The sequence below is a fragment of the Dipodomys spectabilis genome, unplaced genomic scaffold (assembly GCF_019054845.1).
Source record: "Dipodomys spectabilis isolate Male_0828 unplaced genomic scaffold, ASM1905484v1 ptg000143l, whole genome shotgun sequence".
In the NCBI taxonomy this organism is placed as follows: Eukaryota; Metazoa; Chordata; class Mammalia; order Rodentia; family Heteromyidae; genus Dipodomys; species Dipodomys spectabilis.
In genome coordinates, this window is record NW_024870820.1 from 3,333,017 (window position 1) to 3,354,751 (window position 21,735).

Here is a 21,735-nt window from a genome sequence, read left to right on the forward strand (position 1 = left end):
TCCTCTTTAGTATCTAAGAAAAAAGAAAAAGAAAAGTGAGTAGCGTGACCATTATATAAGAAGATGACACAAAATATATTAATGCATTTGTGGAGAAATTGCTATACTCCACATAGCAGATCGATTTATATAATACTGCAATCATTTTAGCAAGAAAGTTTTCAAGTCTTCAAAAGGTCAAAGAGAATTTTATAGGATCCATGCATTACACTTGTATGGATGTATAGAGAAGTAAAAAACTTGTTTGCACAAGTAATGTAGTTTATTGACAGTACACTGGAACAGTATATGTTAGACCCTAGAAATAATCTGCAAAAAAAATTTTGAAAAGACACGCTATAGAGGATGTATGCTAGACAAATACCTGTAACTTAATTTTATATCTATTTTAATGTCTGTTCTAAAGTTTACAGATTTTCTATTTGAAGAAATGCAAGTTTGTGAAAATTAGGCTTGAAAAACCCATGATTGTACAATTCGCTTCCAAACCACTAAAATGTATACAGTAAAAGGAGATAATACATTGCATATGAATTACATGTCAACAAAAAATCTATTGTTAAAAATACTTCACACAAAATGCAGAATACTTAGAAATATTTTGGTGTTGGCTAAAAACTCTTTGTAAACTACAGTTTTTAAAACGAAAATGTGATTTCTGTTTATTTTGAGTTCATACAGACATAACTCAATCAAAAAGTGTATGCAGTAACTGGAATATCTTGAAATTAGGTATCTTTTATGAGTAATTAATAAATTTTCCTGGAAGAAATTTTAGAAATGACAGAAGACACAAATATATGCATCTACATTTTATGAAAGCCATATGCTACTTGCTCAATCAAATTGCTTTTCTCTACTTTGCTAGGAAAAAAGTATTCTCAACATAAGAGCCAGTAACATTGAAAAGAAACAAAATACACAACCATGGTGATTTATTTGGGAAAATAACAAATGAAATAAAGCAATTCCACTTAAGGGCTTCCAATATTAGTGTCTATGAAGATATTCCTGAATGCCAACATCCATTCAATTTTTGGAATTTTAATTTCTACGAACATGAAAACTAGACAAGAAAAAAAATATAGTCTTAGAGCAAACCAGCCTTGGAATATTTTTTTGAGGGGGTCCGGTTTTGGGGCCTGAAATCTGGGCCTGGGTTCTGTCCCTCAGCTCTTCAGCTCAAGGCTAGCACACTACAATTTCAGCCATAGTGCCACTTCTGCCTTTTTTCTTTTTGCTTATGTGGTGCTGAGGAATTGAACCCAGGGCCTCATGGATGCAACACATGCACTCTACCACTGAGCCACCTTCTCAGCCCTGGAATAATTTTCTTGTTTTTCTTTTTCTTTTTTTAAAAAATATTATTACTAATTTTTTTAATTGTGAAAATACCTGCAGAGAAGTTACAATTTCTTTTTTTAAGTTCTTTAAGCATTTATTTATTTTATTTTATTTTTGAATTTTTTCTTACTGTGAAAATACCATACAGAGGACTTACAATTACATGGGCAAGATAATGAATATATTTCTTATCAAGCATTGTTCCTCTTCTTTGTTTCCCTTTTCCATCCCTTCCCAACCTTCCCCTACCCCCTCTCAATCCTCCTCCCCCCCACCAAAGAGGTGAAGTTCGTTTTTGCACATAATGTCTTGTATATCTCATTGTTGCAATGGATCCACCTGTATCCCTACTTAAACTATTTGTTTTTTCGCTTCTCCTCCACAAATTATACCAACCTAAAATACAGTGAAACAGGGGTTATACCATGGGGGAGGGACATAAAAAGCAATAAAAAAACTTATAAATGTGTTAGAAACAATCACCTGAAAGAAAAAAGCATTTGAATACATAACATAGGGTTCATTTCTCTGACATCAACTTACCTGACTTTTTCTGCTTGACTCAGACACATACTAGATATTGCAAATAATGGAAACCATGGAATCTAAGCTTCTTTAGGCCTGGCTTACTTCACTTAATATAATTTTTCCAATTCTTTTCATTTCCTAACAAATGGGGCAATGTCATTCTTTCTGATAGAGGCATAGAATTCCATTGTGTATATTTACCACATTTTCTTGATCCATTCATCTACAGAGGGGCATCTGGGTTGGTTCCATATCTTAGCTATGGCAAATGCTGCTGCAATAAACATACTTGTACTGGGAGCTTTAGTGTGGCCTTGTTTTTGATCATTTGGGTAAATGCCCAAAAGTGGGATTGCTGGGACATAGGGAAGCTCTATGTGGAGTCTTTTGAGGAACCTCCATACTACTTTCCAAAGTGGTTGAACAAATTATCACTCCCACCAACAATGTAGTAAGGGTCCCTTCTGGCCATATCCCCTCCAGCATCTGTTGCTATTAGAGTTCTTGATTATAGCCATTCTAACTGGGTTGAGGTGGTATCTCAATGTTGTTTTGATTTGCATTTCTTTTATGGCGAGGGAGATTGAGCATTTCTTTATGTGTCTTTTGGCCATCCTTCTTTCTTCTTCAGAGAAGATTCTCTTTAAGTCTTTAGCCCACTTATTTTTTGGGCAGTTGTTTCTTTGAGGAGTTGTTGTTGGGGGATTTAATTTTTGAGTTTCAGGTGTATTTTAGATATGAGACTCTTGTCTGTTGTATGGCTAGTGAAGATCTTCTCCCAATCTGTGGGCTTTCAATTGATCTTGCTAGCTATGTCCTTTGCCATGCAGAAGCTCTGCAACTTAAAAAAATTTCGGCCTGCTCCAAAGGCTACCTACGGTTTCTCCTATTCCATCCTGTAATGTTTTCAGAGTGTCTGCTTTGACTCCGAGGTCATCACTCCATTTGGAGTTGATTCTGGTGCAGGGTGATACATAAGGATCTAGCTTAATTTTCCACAATTAGTTAACCAATTTTGGCAGCACCATTTACTGAAGAGGCTTTCTTTCTTCCATTCTATTTTTTTAGCTCCCTTATTGAACATTAGATGGCTATAGGTCTGTAGGTTCATTTCTGGGTTTTCATTTATATTCCATTGGCCCTGAGGTCTGTTCTTGTGTTAGTACCAATCTGTTTTGATTTGTCGTAGTCTTTGAAAATTGGTATTGATATTCCTCCAGCACCGTTCTTTCTGTTGAGGACAGTTTTAGCTATTCGAGGTCTTTTATTGTTCCATATGAATTTTTGGATTGCCTCTTCTATTTCCTTGAAGAATGAGGATGGAACATTGATAGGTATTGCATTGAATTTGTAGATAGCCTTGGGAATTATTGTCATTTTCAGGCTTTTGATCTTTCCAATCCAGGTGTATGCGAGTTTTTGCCACTTTCTAAGTTCTGTTTTAATTACCTTTTTCAAGTTTTTAAAACGAATACTTCTCATTGTTGCAACAGGTCCACCTATATCCTTATTTAAACGACTTGTTTTTCCCCTTCCCCTCCACAAATTATACAGACATCAAATATAGTTAAAGCAGGGGTTATACTGTGGGGGAGGGACAGACAAAGCAACAAAGAAATAATCTTATGAATACGTTAGAAACAAATGCATGAAAGAGAAAAAACATTTAAATACATTTCTTACTGTTCATTTTCCTAACATCACCTTATCTGACCTTTTCTGCTTGACTCATACATATACTATATATGGCAAATAAGGGAAATCATGGGACCTTTGTTTCTTTGGGTTTGGCTTACTTCACTTAATATAATTTTTTCCAAGTCTTTCCATTTCCTAACAAATGGGGCAATGTCATTCTTTCTGATGGAGGCAAAGAATTCCGTTGTGTATATATCCCATATTTTCTTGATCCATTCATCTACTGAGGGGTATCTGGGTTGGTTCCAGATCTTCGCTATGGTAAATAATGCTGCAATAAACATAGTTGTGCTGGTAGCTACCAGCACAAGTTCTCAAAATTATTAGCATAAAGTTTGAGAAGTATTCCCTTAAAATATTTGGGACTGCTGGGTCATAGGGGATCTCTATGTGGAGTCTTTTGAGGAACCTCCATACTACTTTCCAAAGTGATTGAACAAGTTTACACTCCCACCAACAATGAAGTAAGGTACCCTTCTGTCCACATCCCCTCCAGCATCTGTTGTTGTTAGAGTTCTTGATTATAGCCATTCTAACTGGGGTGAGGTGGTTATCTCAATGTTGTTTTGATTAACATTTCTTTTATGGCTAGGGAGGTTGAGCATTTCTTCATATGTCTATTGGCCATCCTTCTTTCTTCTTCAGAGAAGTTTCTCTTTAAGTCATTAGCCCACTTATTTATTGGGCAGTTGTTTCTTTGAGGATTTGTGGTTGGGGGATTTAATTTTTTGAGTTCCACATATATTTTAGATATGAGATCCTTGTCCGTTGTATGGCTAGTGAAGATCTTCTCCCAATCTGTGGGCTTTCAATTGATCTTGCTAGCTATGTCCTTTGCCATGCAGAAGCTCTGCAACTTCATGCAATCACATTTGTCCAACCTTCCTTTGATTTGTTGTGTTTCCGAGTCTCTATTAAGAAAATTTCGGCCTGCTCCAAGGAGACCTAGGGTTTCTCCTATTCCATCCTGTAATGTTTTGAGAGTGTCTGCTTTGACTCCGAGGTCTTTGCTCCATTTGCAGATGATCCTGGTGCAAGGTGATATATAAGGATCTAGCCTTAATTTTCTACAAGTATTTAACCAATTTTGGCAGCACCATTTACTGAAGAAGCTGTCTTTCTTCCATTCTATTTTTTAGCTCCCTTATCAAAGATAAGATAGCTATATGTGTGTAGGTTCATTTGTAGGTTTTTTATTCTATTCCATTGGTCCTAAGGTCTGTCCTTATGTTAGTACCAATCTGTTTTGATTACTATGGCTTTATAGTAGAGTTTGAAATTTAATATTGATATTCCTCCAGCAGTGTTCTTTCCATTGTGAAACGCTTTTTCTATTAGGGCTCATTTATGGTTCCATATGAATTTTGGATTGTCTCTTGTATTTCCTTGAAGAATGAGGTTGGAATTCTGATAGGTATCACATTGAATTTGTAGGTAGCCTTGGAAAGTATTGCCATTTTCACGATGTTAATCTTTCCAATCCAGGAGCATGGGAGTTTTTCCCATTTTCTAAGTTCTATTGTGATTTCCTTTTTCAAGTTTTTAAAGTTTCCATCATAGAGGTCCTTCACTTCTTTGGTTAAGTTAATTCGTAGGTATTTTATTTTTGGTGCTATTATTACAAATGGAGTTGATTTCTTAATTTCAGCCCGACTTTTCTCATTGTTGGCATACAGAAAAGCCATTGCTTTTTGAGGGTTAATTTTATACCCTGCTACTTTGCCAAAGTTTTGAATCAGCTTGAGTAATTTGGGAGTGGAGTCTTGGGATTCTTTAAGTACAAGATCATGTGATCTGCAAAGAAGGAGAGTTTTATTTCTTCTTCCCTTATTTGGATCCCCTTTATGTCTGCATCTTGTTTTATTGCTGTAGCTAGGCATTCTAACACTAGGTTGAAGAGAAGTGGAGAGAGTGCACATCCTGGTCTTGTTCCTGAGTTAAGAGAAAATGGCTTTAATTTTTCAAAATTAAGTATAATGCTGGCTGTAGGTTTGTCATATACAGACTTTATTGTATTGAGGAATGTTCCATGCATTCCTAATTTTTCCAAAACCTTCATCATGAAGGGGTGTTGGATCTATTCTAATGATTTTTCTGCATCTATTGAGATAACCATGTGGTTCTTATTCTTGTTCCTATTGATATGATGAATAATATTAATTGATTTCCGTATATTGAACCAGCTTGGCATCCCTGAAATGAATCCTGTTTGATCAATGTGTATCATTTTTGGAGGAATTGTTGAAGTCTATTGGCTAAAATTTTGTTGAGAAGTTTTGCATCAATGTTCATCAAAGGAATGGGTCTATAGTTCTCTTTCTTTGATGAGTCCCTGCCTGGTTTTGGGATGAGGGTTATGATGGCTTCATAGAATGTGTTCCATAGGGAACTTTCTCTTTCAATTTCATTGAAGAGTTGGAGGAGTATTTTTGAGAGCTCAGCTTTGAAGTCCTTGTAGAATTCCGCTGTAAAATCATCTGGTCCTGGACTTTTCTTAGCTGGGAGGTCTCTTATTGCTGTTTCTATTTCAATGCTTGATATGGACCTGTTAAGATTATTTAACTCATCTTGGTTTAGTTTCAGCACGTCAATATTTGCTAGGAAAAGGTCCATTTCTGCCAAGTACTCAAACTTATTAGCATAAAGTTTGAGAAGTATTCCCTTAAAATATTTTGAATCTTGGTTGTTTCTCTGGTGATGTTTCTATTCTCCTCTCTGAGTTTATTTATTTGGGTGTGTTCTCTTCTTTTTCTGATAAGATTTGCTAAGGGTCTGACAATTTTGCTAATTTTTTCGAAGAACCAACTCTTTGTTTTGTTGATGCTTTCTATAGTTTTTTTGGATTCCAATTCATTTAATTCTGATTTAATTTTAATTATTTCTTTCCATCTACTGGATTGGAGTTTATCTTGCTGCTTTTTTTCAAGGAGGTTCAGATGTGCCATTAAATTGTTCGTTTCAGATCTCTCCAATTTGTTGGTGTAGGAACTCAGAGATATAAACTTGCCTCTGAGTACTGCCTTTCCTGTGTCACAGAGAAGCTGGTAATTTGTGTGCTCATTTTTATTGAATAGCATGAACATTTGAATTTCTTTCTACTCTCTTCCTATACCCACTCGTGATTCAGCAGTGTGCTGTTCAGCCTCCCTGTGTTACCGTACTTTCTTTGGTGGCTTTTGGTGTTGAGTTCTAATTTTATTCCCTTGGAGTCTGACAGAATGCAAGGTATAACTTCAATGTTTCTGAATTTGGACAGGTTTGCTTTGTGGCCTAATATGTGGTATTTTAGAAATTGTTCCATGTGCTCCTGAGAAAAACGTGTATTCTGATGCTGCTGGGTGAAATGTTCGGTAGATGTCTGTTAAAACTTGTTTATCTATGCAATTGTTTATATCTGCGGTTTCTCTATTGCGTTTGTGCTGAGTTGATCTCTCTAGTGGGGAGAGTAGTGTGTTAAAATCCTCAACAATTAATGTCTGTGGATCTATGTGGGATTTGAGGGAAAGTAGTGTTTCTTGGATAAATTTGGGTGCTCTGTTGTTTGGCAAATAGATATTTAGAATTGTAATATCCTCCTGAATGGGGGATCCCTTAATTAGTATGTAGCGACCTTCTTTATATCTTCTCACAAATTTTAATTGGAAGTCTATTTTATCTGATGTGAGGATTCCAACTCCCGCCTGTTTATGGGGCCATTTTCTTGGTAGATTTTGTTCCAGCCTTTAACATTGAAAATGTGTTTGTTTTTACGGGCAAGATGTGACTCCTTAAGGCAGCAGATAGAAGGATCTTGATTTTTAATCCAACTCGACAGTCTATGTCCCTTAATTGGAGAGTTAATTCCTTTAATGTAAAGATATAGGTCTGAGAGGTATTTGGGATTTCCTGCCATGTTATCCACCTTCTTGGGGGCTGTGAAAACTGGGTTCTTCCTATGGTTCTTGGATTCTCAGTTTGGGTGCAGTTTCTTGTCCTTTATTGTGGTCTTGTTGGTTTTCTGTGTGTAGGACGTCTTTAAGCATATTTGTAGGATTGTTTTGGTGGAGATGTATTGTATCAATTCTTTGCTATGGAAGGTTTTTATTTGGCCTTCAGTTATGAAGGAGAGTTTAGCTGAGTACAGTATTCTTGGTTGATAGTTGTTTGTTTTTAGGGCATGGCATACATCATTCCAGGCTCTTCTTGCTTTGATTGTCTCTGCTGAGAAATCTGAGGTGATTCTAATTGGTTTCCCTTTATAGGTGATTAATCTTTTCTCCTTGACAGCTTTAAGGATCTTTTCCTTGGTCTGAGTTGATCCTGTGTGGATTATAACATGACGGTGGGATGTCCTATTCTAGTCTGGTCTATTTGGAGTTCTAAAAGCTTCTTGTATTTTAATAGGCCTGTCTTTTTGCATGTTTGGGAAGTTCTCTGCTAGAATCCTGTTAAACAAATTTCCTAGACCATTAACTTTTGTTTCTAGGTGCTCCTCTACACCCTCCTCTACACCCTAGACCTTCTGATGGTGTCTTCCAAATGTTGGATAGATCTATCATATTTCTTGGACTTGTCTTGGATGGTTGTATGTACTTTGTCTATAAAGTCTAGGCTGTCTTCAATCCCTGAGATTTGATCTTCTTCATGGTCTAACTTGCTGTCAAGACTTTCTACTTTTTTTTTTATTGCTTTTCCTTCTAGTTAGTCAGCTTTGTTGGCTTCAAATTCTTTGTTGAAGCTTTGTTTTAGATTTGGTATGAACTTCTTTACTTCCTTAATTTGGTCTTCAGTGTGTATTCTCAAATTACTTAGTTGATTGTTTATGGTTTCCTTGGACTCCCATTCCTTCTGTTGGTTTCCATTCAGCATTCTCTTTGTGGTCTCCCTGACTTCCTTCTGCTCTTTGTTAATGGATTCCATGAATGCCTTTAGTGATCTTTTTTTATTTTCATCCTGATCTCTCAATTCCTGTATTACTCTTTGATTAGCTTCCTCTCGTTTGTGCGATTCCTGTAGTTCTCTTTGAGTGTTCTCAGCCTGCTCATGCCATTCCTGCTTTTCTCTTTGAGTATTCTTAAGCTGCTCATGCAAATTCTGTATAAGTTTTTGAGTAGCTTCCTCACGCTTATGAAATTCCTGTATAAACTTTGGATTGCCTCCTCTCTCTCCCTATCACGCTCATACATAGTCCTTTGTATGTTTTCAATCTTTTCATTTATCATGTTTGCCAGCAGTGTTTGTAGAGCTATTTGGGAACTCTCCTTTGGATTATTCATTATCTGTTCTGTCCCCTGGTTATCATGAGTGGGAATTGAGATACCCGGACTTGTCATTTTTCTTGTGTTTTTCCTGCTTACTCTGCCCATTTAGGATGAAATTAACACCAGTTTTGTTCTAAAACACTATCTTAAGGCAAGCATCAACCAAAGTCTGTATTTGTACAGTCAATAGTCTGAAGGTACAATCTAGTTCAACAGATACATCTATTCATCATCAAACAACTATATATTAATGGGCTACGAACTGCAAAGAAGAATTTGGTAAACCAGAAATTATTTGGTTTAAGAAGAGATGTGGGTAAAAAATAGGAATAGAGTGATGTGGGAAGGCACAGGGAGTGTTAACTAAGTCCTAATCTCAAAGCAGGAAATAGGTTGGATAGGATGAAAGTAGAGAGAGAGAAAAAAAAGAAGAAAGAGAATGGGAACAAATAGATTTCAGAAAAAATAGAAAGGTAAAAATGAAAAATATTATACAAATTGAAAACAAACTATTCAGAGAAGAACATGAATATAATGAGAGAAGGGGAGGGGTATAAACGAGATGTGAAAAATTTAAAAATAAAATTGGTTGAAATATTATATAGGTATAAAGAGGTAGTGCTGCTATTAAGGAATTTAAGTCTAAGAGGTTTTGAATTGAATAATAAATTTGTGGATTAAGTGTGTACACAATGGGGGATAAGGTCTAATAATCGACTATGGCTGTATCTGAGGATGTGCAGAGCATCAATTAAGTCACATAAAGAATGAAAGAGAAGAACAGGTGAAAAGGATAAGAAAGAAAGAAAAAAGATCAGAAGTTCAGTAGAGCTAAACAAAAAACAAAACAAAACAAAAAACAAAAAAAGGAAGAAAAACGCACAAACACTTATACCCCTAAAATCAAATTGTAAGAGGAAAAAAAATTACTAGAAAATAACTTTTTTAAAAAAAGGTAAAAATTAAAGATTAAAAAAAATTTTTAGAAAAAAAATTTTTATAAAAGGTACAAAAAAAAATTCTTTGATTTTTTTGGGACAGGTGGGAAAAATCCTGTGTCTACCTTGTGTCTGTAACCAAACTCTTGTTGGAGTCTCTGGTCTGCTTGTGTTCCTGTGGCTTGGTTGGTTACTTAAGTCAGTTTCTTTGAACAGGCAGAAAAATGCTCTGCGATCCTCCTCCCAGTTTAGTTCAATCAGAGGAAATGGCTTTTTCCTCGAGTTTGGAGATGCTGTGATGAGGCTAGGTTCTGGGTACAGTTGAGGCATTTCAGCAAAGAGTAGCTTTTCCCAGGGGCTGGTATGTGAGAAACTCACAGAGCCCAGCCTGGAGTCACTCTCAGGGTTTCTGCTTACTGAATTTCAGTTTATTGTCGATGCTGCTAAAGGGAGGGGCAACCTCTGGCTCTGATTACCCTGTGAATAAAGCCACTCCTGGGGCTGGCGCCCGAGCTAGGTGACTTTTCCCTGGGTGGAGCTGAGTCTGGCAGGTCAGATTAGGCTCTTGTGAGCTAGATGACTCTATATTTATTCCAGAGCCTGAGTTGGAGCTAGCCGCTCTGCTGAGCTTTGTCGGTATCCAAGATGGAGATCTCCGGTACTGGGGGGGGAGGGGTGTTCTTCCCTCCTCTACTCCCTGAGAAGGAGTGAGGACGTCAGGCTTCTACTCATGTCGAGTCTTGGTTCCTGGGTCATCCCTGGTCTGCGAATTGCAGGAGGAAGATGTCTGCTTCTTGTCAGCTCTTGCTGGTGTTGAGTAGAACCGCTCGCCCGCCACGTCTGGCTCCTTCGTCCCGGACTCTTTTTGATTCTGGTATGGCGGCGGAAACTGCCGCCACCACGGCTGCTGCCACTGCGGCAGCTGCCCTCTCTGGCCTAACTCTCTGTCGGTATTTTATTTTTGTGGGACTATTAGGAATGGAGTTGTTTCCCTAATTTCAGCCACACTTTTCTCATTGTTGTCCTATAGAAAAGCCATCCATTCTTGAGGGTTAATTTTATACCCTGCTACTTTGCCAAAGTTTTGAATCAGCTTGAGTAATTTGGGAGTGGAGTTTGTGGGATTCTTTAAGTACAAGATCATGTCATCTGCAAAGAGGGGAGTTTTACTTCTTCTTTCCCTATCTCAATCCACTTTATGTTTGCATCTTGTCTTATTGCTGTAGCTAAGCATTCAATACTAGATTGAAGAGCACTGGAGACAATGGACAACCTTGTCCCCTTCCTGTATTAAGAGGAAATTACTTTAGTTTTTCACCATTAAGTATAATGCTTGCTGCAGGTTTGTCTTATACAGCCTTTATTGTATTTTGGAATGTTCCATGGATTCCTAATTTTCTAAGAACCTTAATCATAAAAGGGAGCTTGATCTTGTCCAATGCTTTTTCTGCACCTATTGAAATACCCATGTGGTTCTTATCCTTGCTCCTGTTGATGTGATAAATTATATTAATTGATTTTCGTATATTGAACCAGCTTTGCATCCCTGAAATGAATCCTGTTTGATCGTGGTGTATGATTTTTTGGATGAATTGTTGAAATCGATTGGCCAAAATTTTGTTGAGAAATTTTACATAAATATTCACCAAAGAAATGGGTCTACAAAAAAAACAAAAACAGAAATGGATCTACAGTACTCTTTCTTTGATGAGTCCCTGCCTGGTTTTGGGATGAGGGTTATTGTAAAGCACATGGGCAGCAAAGATGGCACTGACAGTCAGTTGAGTGGGCAGAGCCCAATTTGCTTTACTTTCAGTGCATAACCAGCCTGAGGAAGCTTAGGTGTATGATAGGGTGTGACCTTGACAGTGATTGGTTCCTTCTCCTCCACTGCCATGCCACTGCCTGCTATTTTTTTTTGCTTTAAAAAGGGTTTTCTCTGTGTTAATAAATGAGTTTTCCAGCTTGACTTGGCTCCCCGCTGGGTCTGATTGTCTCCCAGGCTAAGGGAGGCTGAGGAAGGTGCGAACATCCACGTTATCTTTCCTCGGACCCTGTCCATCTTTTGTGGGATGGACGAAGACCGGACATGTGGCTCCCAAGATGGGTCTTGAAAGGAAAAGATACCAGCTGAGGCTAAATGGTCTCTCAGGGTAAGTGAAACCCTTAGTATGTGTAATGCTATCTCACAGAAGAAGGAGGAGGAGGCAACATCAGGAGTAAAAGGAGTAAAGTAGGACTTGGGAATTGAGAAGGAAAAAGAATGGGTCAAATTTGATGGAGAACACACTGAAACATGCATCCAGGTGACTGTGAGAAGTTTTCTTTCTCCATGCCTTCTATTAATTTTCCCAGCCTGATCATAGGTTTGAACGGATTTTGTTGCCACAGGGAATGGCCAATAGCCCCGCCTTTTGCCAACAATACTTGGCTACACTTTTAGGGCCTGTGCTGGGTTTAGATACCTCCATTGCTTATGCCTACAAGGATAACATAATACTGGTGCAACAAGACCCCAGACAACTTGAGTGTCTTCTGGCCCAGGTTCTTGCCATATTGAAAAAGGGGGATTTTACCATAGCCCTCAATAAAATTCAAAATCTACCTCCTTTTAAAATGCTCAGGTCCCACCTTACCTTGACTCAGGCCAGCCCTCTTAAGCCTTTGCTGGATATTCCAGCCTCTCTAACCTTAATCCAACTTCAGAGTCTTTTAGGGGAAATCAATGGGATGTTGCCATGGGTTTCTGTCTTTAAAGATAGTCTTGTGCCCTTATTTGCCCTACTAAAAGACAGGATGCCCCAAGAAGTTATTACAATTACAGAAAGCCATCAGGCAATATTTTTGCAGTTCCATAGCTTTGTTTATCATTAATATTTTAAATTTTTCAAAAAGGGCAACTGAATCCAGATTTTAGAAGCACTGAGGACAACTAAACTCTAAACCCCAAGTAAAAGTCAGGTGAAAGGACCCCCTGACACAACAATGGAGAGGACCTGACCCCCTAGTTATTATGGGCAGGGGATTTGGATGCGTTTTTTCCAATAGGGGAGACAGCGCCCATTTGGATACCTGCCAGGAGCCTTAAGTTTTTACCCATTTCCTCTATGCAGGAGGATGTCCAAGGATAAACTAACCAACAAGAAAAGAAAAACGACTATGGTGGCCGAGGCTTGTGTTTAAAAGAGGAAAGCCAGAAAGATAACCATTAACCATCCCCAAGGGAAACCAGCCCTTGAGAAGCTCTTTTGTTTTCTAACAATTGCAGATAGCAATACTCCAGCTGTTGGTTGTCCTGACCCTCCCAGTCCTGGCAATGGCCTTACAGAATCTGCATCAACCTCAAGGGTGACTTGGGCAGTGATCAGCCCTGGCAATGTAGAAATCATCAGTAGCACCACAAGAAAAGCTGTCCCTTCGACCTGGTGGCCTGACCTTCATTTTGATCACACCCTATGTCATTATGTTTGGACCGTTTAATATTTCTGTAGGAGCTAATTATTTTAATGTTACCTGCTTTAATTGTCCTTTTACTAATTGCTTGTATAATGGCATTATTGCTAACTTATTATTAAACAATCACCTTTTGTTATGCTTTCAGTTTAGATCTTTTTCAACCCCACAGGCAAATAGCTGGATTAGAACAAGCCCCACCTCTGTACTCTGAAGTAGCAAAGACTGCTATCCCGTTCTTGACTAATGTTAAAGGACTGCTAATGACTTTGCTTGTCCTGGTAATGCTTTTGCTGATGGTTTTTCTATGCCTTCCTTGCATTATACGTGCACTGCAAAACTCTTATGAGCTTAGCCAGCCAGTTACATAAGATCAAGCTCCAAGGGAATGAATTTCCCTTGAGAGGAATCACAGACAGAGATGGGTAAGAGGGGGTGTCAGTCTGACCAACCAAAGACAGGGCCTTCAGCTTCGCTCTGAAGAAGGTCCTGATGATGGGTAAGGCAGACAAGGCAATCCACCAACCTAAGAGAGGCGGGTTCACTTCTTTAAACAAAGAAGGGGGAGAAGTTGGGGCCATTGGGAGCTGAGAGTAAAGCTCAAAGGTCCTCTTGAACCCTGTGCTCTCTTAAAGGCACGTACAAGGAACTGGCTTACTTAAAAGACACCAGGTGCCCAGGATTACTTTGCTACATCTGCAGTTTGTTTTTTATTTTCCATGTTTTTCTGGTCTATAGTAGAATTGCCTGAGTATGGGGGCCCACGAGGATGCACCGTGCTGCATGTGTAGAACTCCCAATATCCAGGCTGCTCCCATGTTCTAAGAGAACGACCTTAAAAGATACTGACTTTTATATATGCCCAGGAACTAATTGAACTGCTTTGGATATTTCTAACTGTGGTGGGACTGATGTTTATTACTGTGCTAGGTGGGGATGTGAGGTAACTGGGACAGGCTCTTGGATCATGCACGAGGACCCTCCCTATCCTTGTCTGGCGAATCAGGCCCCCCAGACTTGGCTCGAACCCCCAGTGTGGCCAATGCTATTCTTACCAATGTAATCCGGTTAAAATAACCTTTACAGAGGAGGGAAAAGGATAACAAATTGGGAGGTGGGTCTGCCATTACAACAAAAAAGGGGGAATCTGTAGAGCACTTGGGCACCAAATATGACACTGAGAGGGAGTTGAGTGGGCAGAGCTCAATTTGGTTTACGTTCAGTGTGTAACCAGCCTCTGGAAGCTTAGGTGCATGATAGGGTGTGACCTTGACAGTGATTGGTTCCTTCTCCTCCACTGCCACGTCACCAGCTGCTTTTTTTTGCTTTAAAAAGGGCCTGCTCTGTGTTAATAAATGAGCTTTCCTGCTTGACTTGACTAACCGCTGGGTCTGATTATCTCACAAGCTAAGGGAGGCTGGGTAACAGGCGAGTGGCCGCATTACCTTTCCTTGGCCTCCATCCATCATTCCTGGGACGGACGAAGACCAGACAGGTAATGATGGCTTCATAGAAAGAGTTAGGTAGAGAACTTTCTTTTTCAATTTCATTGAAGAGTTGGAGGAGTATTTGTGTGAGCTCTGCTTTGAAAGCCTTGTAGAATTCTGCTGGAAAACCATCTGGTCCTGGGCTTTTCTTAGATGGGAGGACTCTAATTGCTGTTTCTACTTCAATACTTGATATGGGGCTGTTAAAATGATTTAACTCATCTTGGTTAAGTTTTGGCATGTCAATATTTGCTAGGAAAAGGTCCATTTCTGCCAAGTTCTAAAATTTATTAGTATTAAGTTTTGAGAAGTATTCCCTTATAATGCTCTGAATCTTGGTTGTTTCTCTGGTGATGTTTCTATTCTAAACTCTGAGTTTATTTATTTGGGTTGTTCTCTTCTTTTTCTGATAAGGTTTGCTAAGGGTCTGTCAATTTTGTTAATTTTTTCAAAGAACCAACTCTTTGTTTTGTTAATTCTTTCTATGATTTTTTGTGGATTCTAATTCATTTAATTCTGATTTTATTTTAATTATTTCTTTCCTTCTACTGCATTGGGGTTTATATTGCTGCTCTTATTCAAGGAGGCTCAGATGTCGTATTAAACTGTTGGTTTCAGATCTCTCCAATTTGTTGGTGTAGGAACTCAGAGCTATAAGCTTGCCCCCGAGTACTGTCTTTGTTGTGTTCCAGAGGAGCTGGTAATTTGTGTGTTCATTTTTGTTGAATATCATGAACATTTGAATTTTCTTTCTAATCTCTTCCATGACCCACTCGTGATTCAGCAGTGTGTTGTTCAGCCTCCATGTGTTACTGGACTTTCTTTGGTGGCTTTTGGTCATGAGTTCTAATTTTATTCCCTTGTGGTCTGAGAGAATGCAATGTATAAGTTCAATGTTTTTGAATTTGGACAAGTTTGCTTTGTGGCCTAAAATGTGGACTACTTTGGAAAATGTTCCATGTGTTGCTGAGAAAAACGTGTATTCTTATGCTGCTGGATGAAATATTCAGTAGATGTCTGTTAAATCTAGTTGATCTATACGGTTGTTTAGATATGCGATTTCTCCAGTTGATCTATCTAGTGGGAAAAGTGGTGTGTTAAAGTCCCCAACAATTAATGTCTTTGGATCTATGTGGGATTTGAGGGAAAGTAGTGTTTCTTGGATAAATTTGGGTGCTCTGTTGTTTGTTTAATAGGTATTTACAATTGTAATATTCTCATGGAGGAGAGATCCCTTAATTATTAATATGTAGCGACCTTCTTTATTACTTCTTACTAATTTTAATTTGAAGTCTATTTTATCTGATATTAGGATTGCAATTCCTGCACAGTTCCACTTCCCCAAACTAAAGGACTTTTGACACCCTTACATCTTTCTTTCGAGAATTGAGATAGTAAAGATATGCTGGATACCCTTATGTTGAACCTTTATGTAAAACCAGGCCTGAAGAACAATATAGAAGAAACTTTATTTGATATTGCCAAAAGGATATGTATCACTACCTCTATGAAGTTGTGAAAGGCTGTACAAATTGTCCACCAAAGTCCTAATGGTCGGGTTAAGTTTCTTAAATTTCAAAAATGCAACTCCATCTTTTGTGTCCCTACAAAACATTTTCACAATCCAAATAAGAGCAATATCTTTTTTTTTTGGTCGGTCATGGGGCTTGAGCTCTGGGCATGGGAGCTATCCCTGTGCTCTTCAGCTCAAGGTGAGCGCTGTACCACTTAAGACACAGCTCCACTTCCAGTTTTCTAGAGGTTTATTTGAGATAAGAGTACCACAGACTTTCCTTCCCAGGCTGGCTTTGAACCATGATCCTCAGATCTCAGCCACCTGTGTAGCTAGGATTATAGGCAATATTTTACTGTAAAAATTCATGGATTCAATGGAATTCTTCCAAGTGAATTTCCTGCCTTGGATGTAAAAATGTATTCAATAGTTTTTGTATACATGTATACTAATTTCTTCAGAGTTTGTGATTTTTTAATCAGAAATAATTTTAATTTACCTGTTGAAATGAGTAGTACAGAAACTAAAATATTTCTGATGCTTGTCTGAAAAAGTATATTTTAAAATATTCTATATTCTATGTTTGCATAATGTTCATAATTTATTTTCTCCTAGATATACTTTGAATTCTACATTTTTTTTATAATATATAGGTCCATTAATGTGTCCTTTCCGATTGCATTCCATATAGAACAGTTTGATTCCTTTTTTTCTAGGTCTTAATATTATTTTTCTTTGGGATAAAATGACAGTGTTGTCTAATTTGAAAAGTTTTGTAAAGTTTATGCTATGTAAACGCCTTTCTGAGGTGAAGATTTAATACACTGATGTCAAACTAAATTTAATAATATGAATTACGTGTATTGTTACACTTGTAATTTTGTAATCAACTTTTTAATAACTGTTTTTCATTTCTTGCATCTGAAGAATGAAAAATATGGAATACTTCTCAAATTTACATATTATCCTTGTGCAAGTGCCATGTTAATCTCTGTATTGTAATTTGAGTATACGTACTGCTGAAGCATGTAATATGTTCTAAATTTAAGTAGTTAATGATGCAATCTTTATACAGGCTTATATCTATGGGTGCCTACTTGTAAGAAGGAAACCTTATTGTTCCTAACAATGGTATCGATCTTATTTCCCTAAAATTCTGTGAATAGTGGAAAAAAGTTATATTGATCAGCCGATTGCTCACATTTGCAAAATTTTTTTGTCAATGACTATATTAAGTCTTTTATTTGGTATTTGATCGTACTCTCAATTATTTATAGATAGGTCCAAAGGTGATGGCTTTTTCAAGTACTTATTTATCCGACTGAATTAGCTTTGTGGACCTAATGGATTCAAAGTAAGCATTGCTTAAGAGCTACTTCTAAACTTCTTCAGCTGGCAATTTCCCAAATGAGGTGTTACTGGAACAAATGTCTACCTGAGCCTTTACCCGTCTTCCATGTGCGAACAGACCAACTAGAATATCTTACCCTGACAGCAAAGATTTTCTTACTAGAACAAAACTAATCTTGGTTACAAGGGATCATAGAGAGATGAACAGTACAAATAGAACTGTTCAGATTAGAAGGTATTTTATCAAAATATAATTGTTTATTATACCTTCCATTTCAAAAGTAGCTAAAGCCAAGAAGGTGGAAAAATTGTTCGTATGCATGATTACTTTTTGTTCTGGCCTGTCGACGATCCAACCAGGCAGGAACTTACACTACTGCCTTATCACCAAATATTTTCAGAGTTGCAGGAGAAGTGCATATGTTTCTCCTCGTTATTAGGCATTAAATTGATCATGTTTTAATCACAGAGTTTCCTCTTGCCTCCATGCTGTAAATCTACAAATGGTAAAACTTTAGGTCTAACTCTATCAAACACTGAGTTAGAGATAATGGAATAATACTTTAAAACAGAGTTGCCTTTGATACAGTAACTACAACAGAAAAATACAAAATGTGTGCCTTTTAATTATATATAGTCATACATTTTATATTTATATGTGCTGATTTTATATTTCACACAATGAAACTTACTAGAATTAGTTGATAATTTGACAAATAAATTGATATTTATTTTTTTCCAATAAATAGAATTGGAATATAAATATTTAGGTTTAAAATATATATTAGGCTATAAAAAGTATCAATACAATGTTTTTAGTATAAACTTGTGATACATTATAAATGTTCTTTGCCTTCTGAATCCACATGGTAAAATAACAATGTTTTCCTCTAATCTGTAATGGATTTTACTCTGCTGCTCTGTTTATTGTTTTAACTCACCTGTCCCAAACTGTTTTTCTCCATATTTCTGAAGCATCCCTACTGATTATTCCCAAATTTTGCTAAGATGTCTAAAAAATATTATTTTTCTGCAGTACCCATGGGTCCTTGGATCCCAGATCCCAGTTACCTGCATCATCAGATAACAGGGGCAAGACTTTTCACCAAGGCCCATGCAACATATCAACACAAAGAAATTGAAGACCCATCTCAATTTCACGTTTCCTATATTTCAGGCCCCCAATTCCTTGAGATGCAGGAATTAGCAGTAAAAAATTGTGAAATGCAAGGCAACTTAAAATAAAGGATGAGATCACAAAATTTGAGAGAAAGTACTGTAATTCAAACATTCAACTTACAGATGACCAGCCCTTATGAGTGAACAAGTTCACAAAGTGTCATAAGTTTATTTTTAATTCCCCTCACCTATGATTAATGAAAGATTTTATTCCAACATAAGTGGGCCAAAAATAGTCCCTGGAAGGACAGATCCATAACTGGTCTACCAAAGCCCGAAAAATTGACTTAGCGGTCAAATGTAATTCAGAAAAACATTTGAAGCACTAAGGAGTGCTTCAAAACACCGGGACTTCAGTACAACATGGTTCTGTGGTATAAAAATGTCACTCTCAAACCAATAATAATCTACATTTAATCTCCTGAAAGTATATTCATTTTCAAATAAACTTTTTAAAATCAATTTCGCCAAAATAACATTTGACAAGTTGATGATACTTAGTGACATTACTAGTTTTTCAAGTGTAGGGAGCAAGTTAAATAGAGTTGAATTATTTACACAGCACTAATGCAAAACATGTTCAACCATTCATTAAAGTGTAGAAATAATACCACCCACAATTTGTGTTTTTCAGTAAGAGACTTTCAGAAATGTGTTAAATAGATCAACCTCCTAAATTTCAAACCCAAACGTTAGCTAATAAATTTCATCATTTAATAAGGTACATTTTTAAAAATCACAAATAGTTGCCTTATTATATGTTATTTTATGTTTTTCCTCTATCTAACATAGTAAGAAATATGACTTTAAGTCTTGTATATGGGTACTTATCAGAGATATGACAAACATAAAATCTGTCTTCTACTTCTATCATATTCCTCTCTAGGAATAAATTTTAAGTTTCTTCTTTTTCCAAAACTTATAGGTAGTAGAAAATATTATTCCATGTAAAATAAAAGAATCACACAATTGTACAAAGCCATTTATAAAAATTCATAGTTAGGAATACATTCTAAGCCATTTTTTAACTTTCTTTTTGACTAAAGATTAATCTTCCAAACAGTTGAGAATAAAATCATGTTTAGGGCTTCCCATTTCCAGTCGTGCAAATTGTTGCTGCAGATGAATGAATTATGGAAATATAAACTGGCATCAGTTAAAGAATATGCAGGATTGAAACTCCATGGAATGTATATAAACTTTTCAAAGTATTAATAGACAGTTTAACAGAATGACTATCAGGAAGTTGAAACCAGAGAGGAATTATAGTAAAGACATAGAATGAATGAAAAATGAACAAGGGGCAAGTACAGTTAGAATACTGAATGTACACATATGATGAAGGAAGTGGTAAATTGCAAATAAATCTTGGAGAAAGGGTTGGTTGAGAATGATGGAAGGAGTGACTCTGATCTAGGAGCATTGGATAATTAGATGGATATATTTAATTGTAACACAATTGCATAACCCTTTAAAATTCAGTTAAAAACACAACAAGAAACAAAAACACACAAAAATTACAACCAAACAGCAATCTCTAGAGAGTATGAATATGACCACTCAAAATTTTAATCAGTTAATGAATGGCAGTCTTGGGAAAAGCAAACAAAGCTGTTCAAAGAGGGAAGTTTGGGATAGGGAGAATTTTGAACAGAATTAGATTGTCTAAGTTTATAAATCACCTATATCTGCTGCAAAAAGTATCTTTCTTCTACGAGTTTTCTGTCTGAACTGGATAATCCAGTCCTGAGACACACTTGGTAGCTTGTGAGGTAGAATGGAAGAAACAAGATCAAGAACCCATTACTCCACTGGAGAGAAAACAATCCTCTATATTTTCTCTAATCTCTCTTCACTACTCTTTCTTGATACTTTTAAGTCAAATTGATTTTGAATTATATTTTTTCTTCTTTCTTCTGGCAAAGTAATTGGTCAAAGTAATTTCATTAAATATTATTTGCCATTTTCTTCTTTCATGCTGTTTAATTGGCCAAGTGAGTCCATAAAACTTCCCTCTTGCATTTGGTTGCCATGAAAAAACATCTATGTTAATGAGAAATCTAAAGTAAATCTTTGTCTCCAGAAAACAGTCCAAGAGGCTGTGATCACAAATATTTGGCTATATATTTTTTCTTTTACCTTGAAAGACTTCTTGTATCTAAAGTGCCCACAAAAATAAGTACTCCATCACTTGTTGGTTCAATCAGAATTGTCTAACCTCAAAGATATATTTGCTAACAAGATGCTTAGAGGAAACCAAAAAATACTGCACTTTTTATCTTCTCTCTTAAGATTCTCCTTAGATACCATATCAGGAACAGTGAAGTTATTCTCTGCAAAATTATTTCAATAGATTATTTTTCTCTTGGTCTTGCATTTGTTCACCAAGTTGTATGGAGGAGAATAGAGTTAAATCACCCATACCTTGGAAGAAAGTGTCTGTTACAAAAGGACAATGCTTCTATGTCCTACTTCTATGTCCTCTTATCTTTTGCCGGAGTTCCAATTAATCACAGGTTCTTGGTGTCAAGTCTAGTGAAGCTGAAGGCCATACTGGCTCCACCACTGCTACATCTTCATTATTTCTCTTTTAAACCTCTTTAAGTTGCCTCATTTGGATGTGGAATGTATTTTCATGTCTTCATTCAATCAGTTCTGCATTGTAGTGAGCCAAATGCCCTCTGTAAAATCACTTTAGAGAGTAAAAATACTAACACTATTTATATCAAAAAGTTTTGGCCTCCCTTCACTGCTGAAGCCATTACGCTTAGCTAAGGCTTCTAAGAAAACTTTTTTTTTTTATTATTTTTTCCATTTGCTCAATTCTTTTCTGAACTTTTTGGCATATGTAATAAAAGAAGTCTTCACTATCTCATATTAATAAGAATATTATTTTTTGTGAGCCACTTAGAAATGTCAAATCATTGGTTTGAAGTATGCAATCAGATTTTTTTTCTGTGTTTCACTGCTTCACGACCAAAGACATTGTGGAAAGTGTTACAAAC

At 36.8% G+C, this 21,735-nt stretch overlaps 1 pseudogene; it reads right to left on the reverse strand.

The window, feature by feature from the left end:
- Nucleotides 1-17,132: 17,132 nt before the first annotated feature.
- On the reverse strand, nt 17,133-17,229 carry LOC122117553 (annotated as a pseudogene).
- Between the last annotated feature and the right edge of the window lie 4,506 nt (nt 17,230-21,735).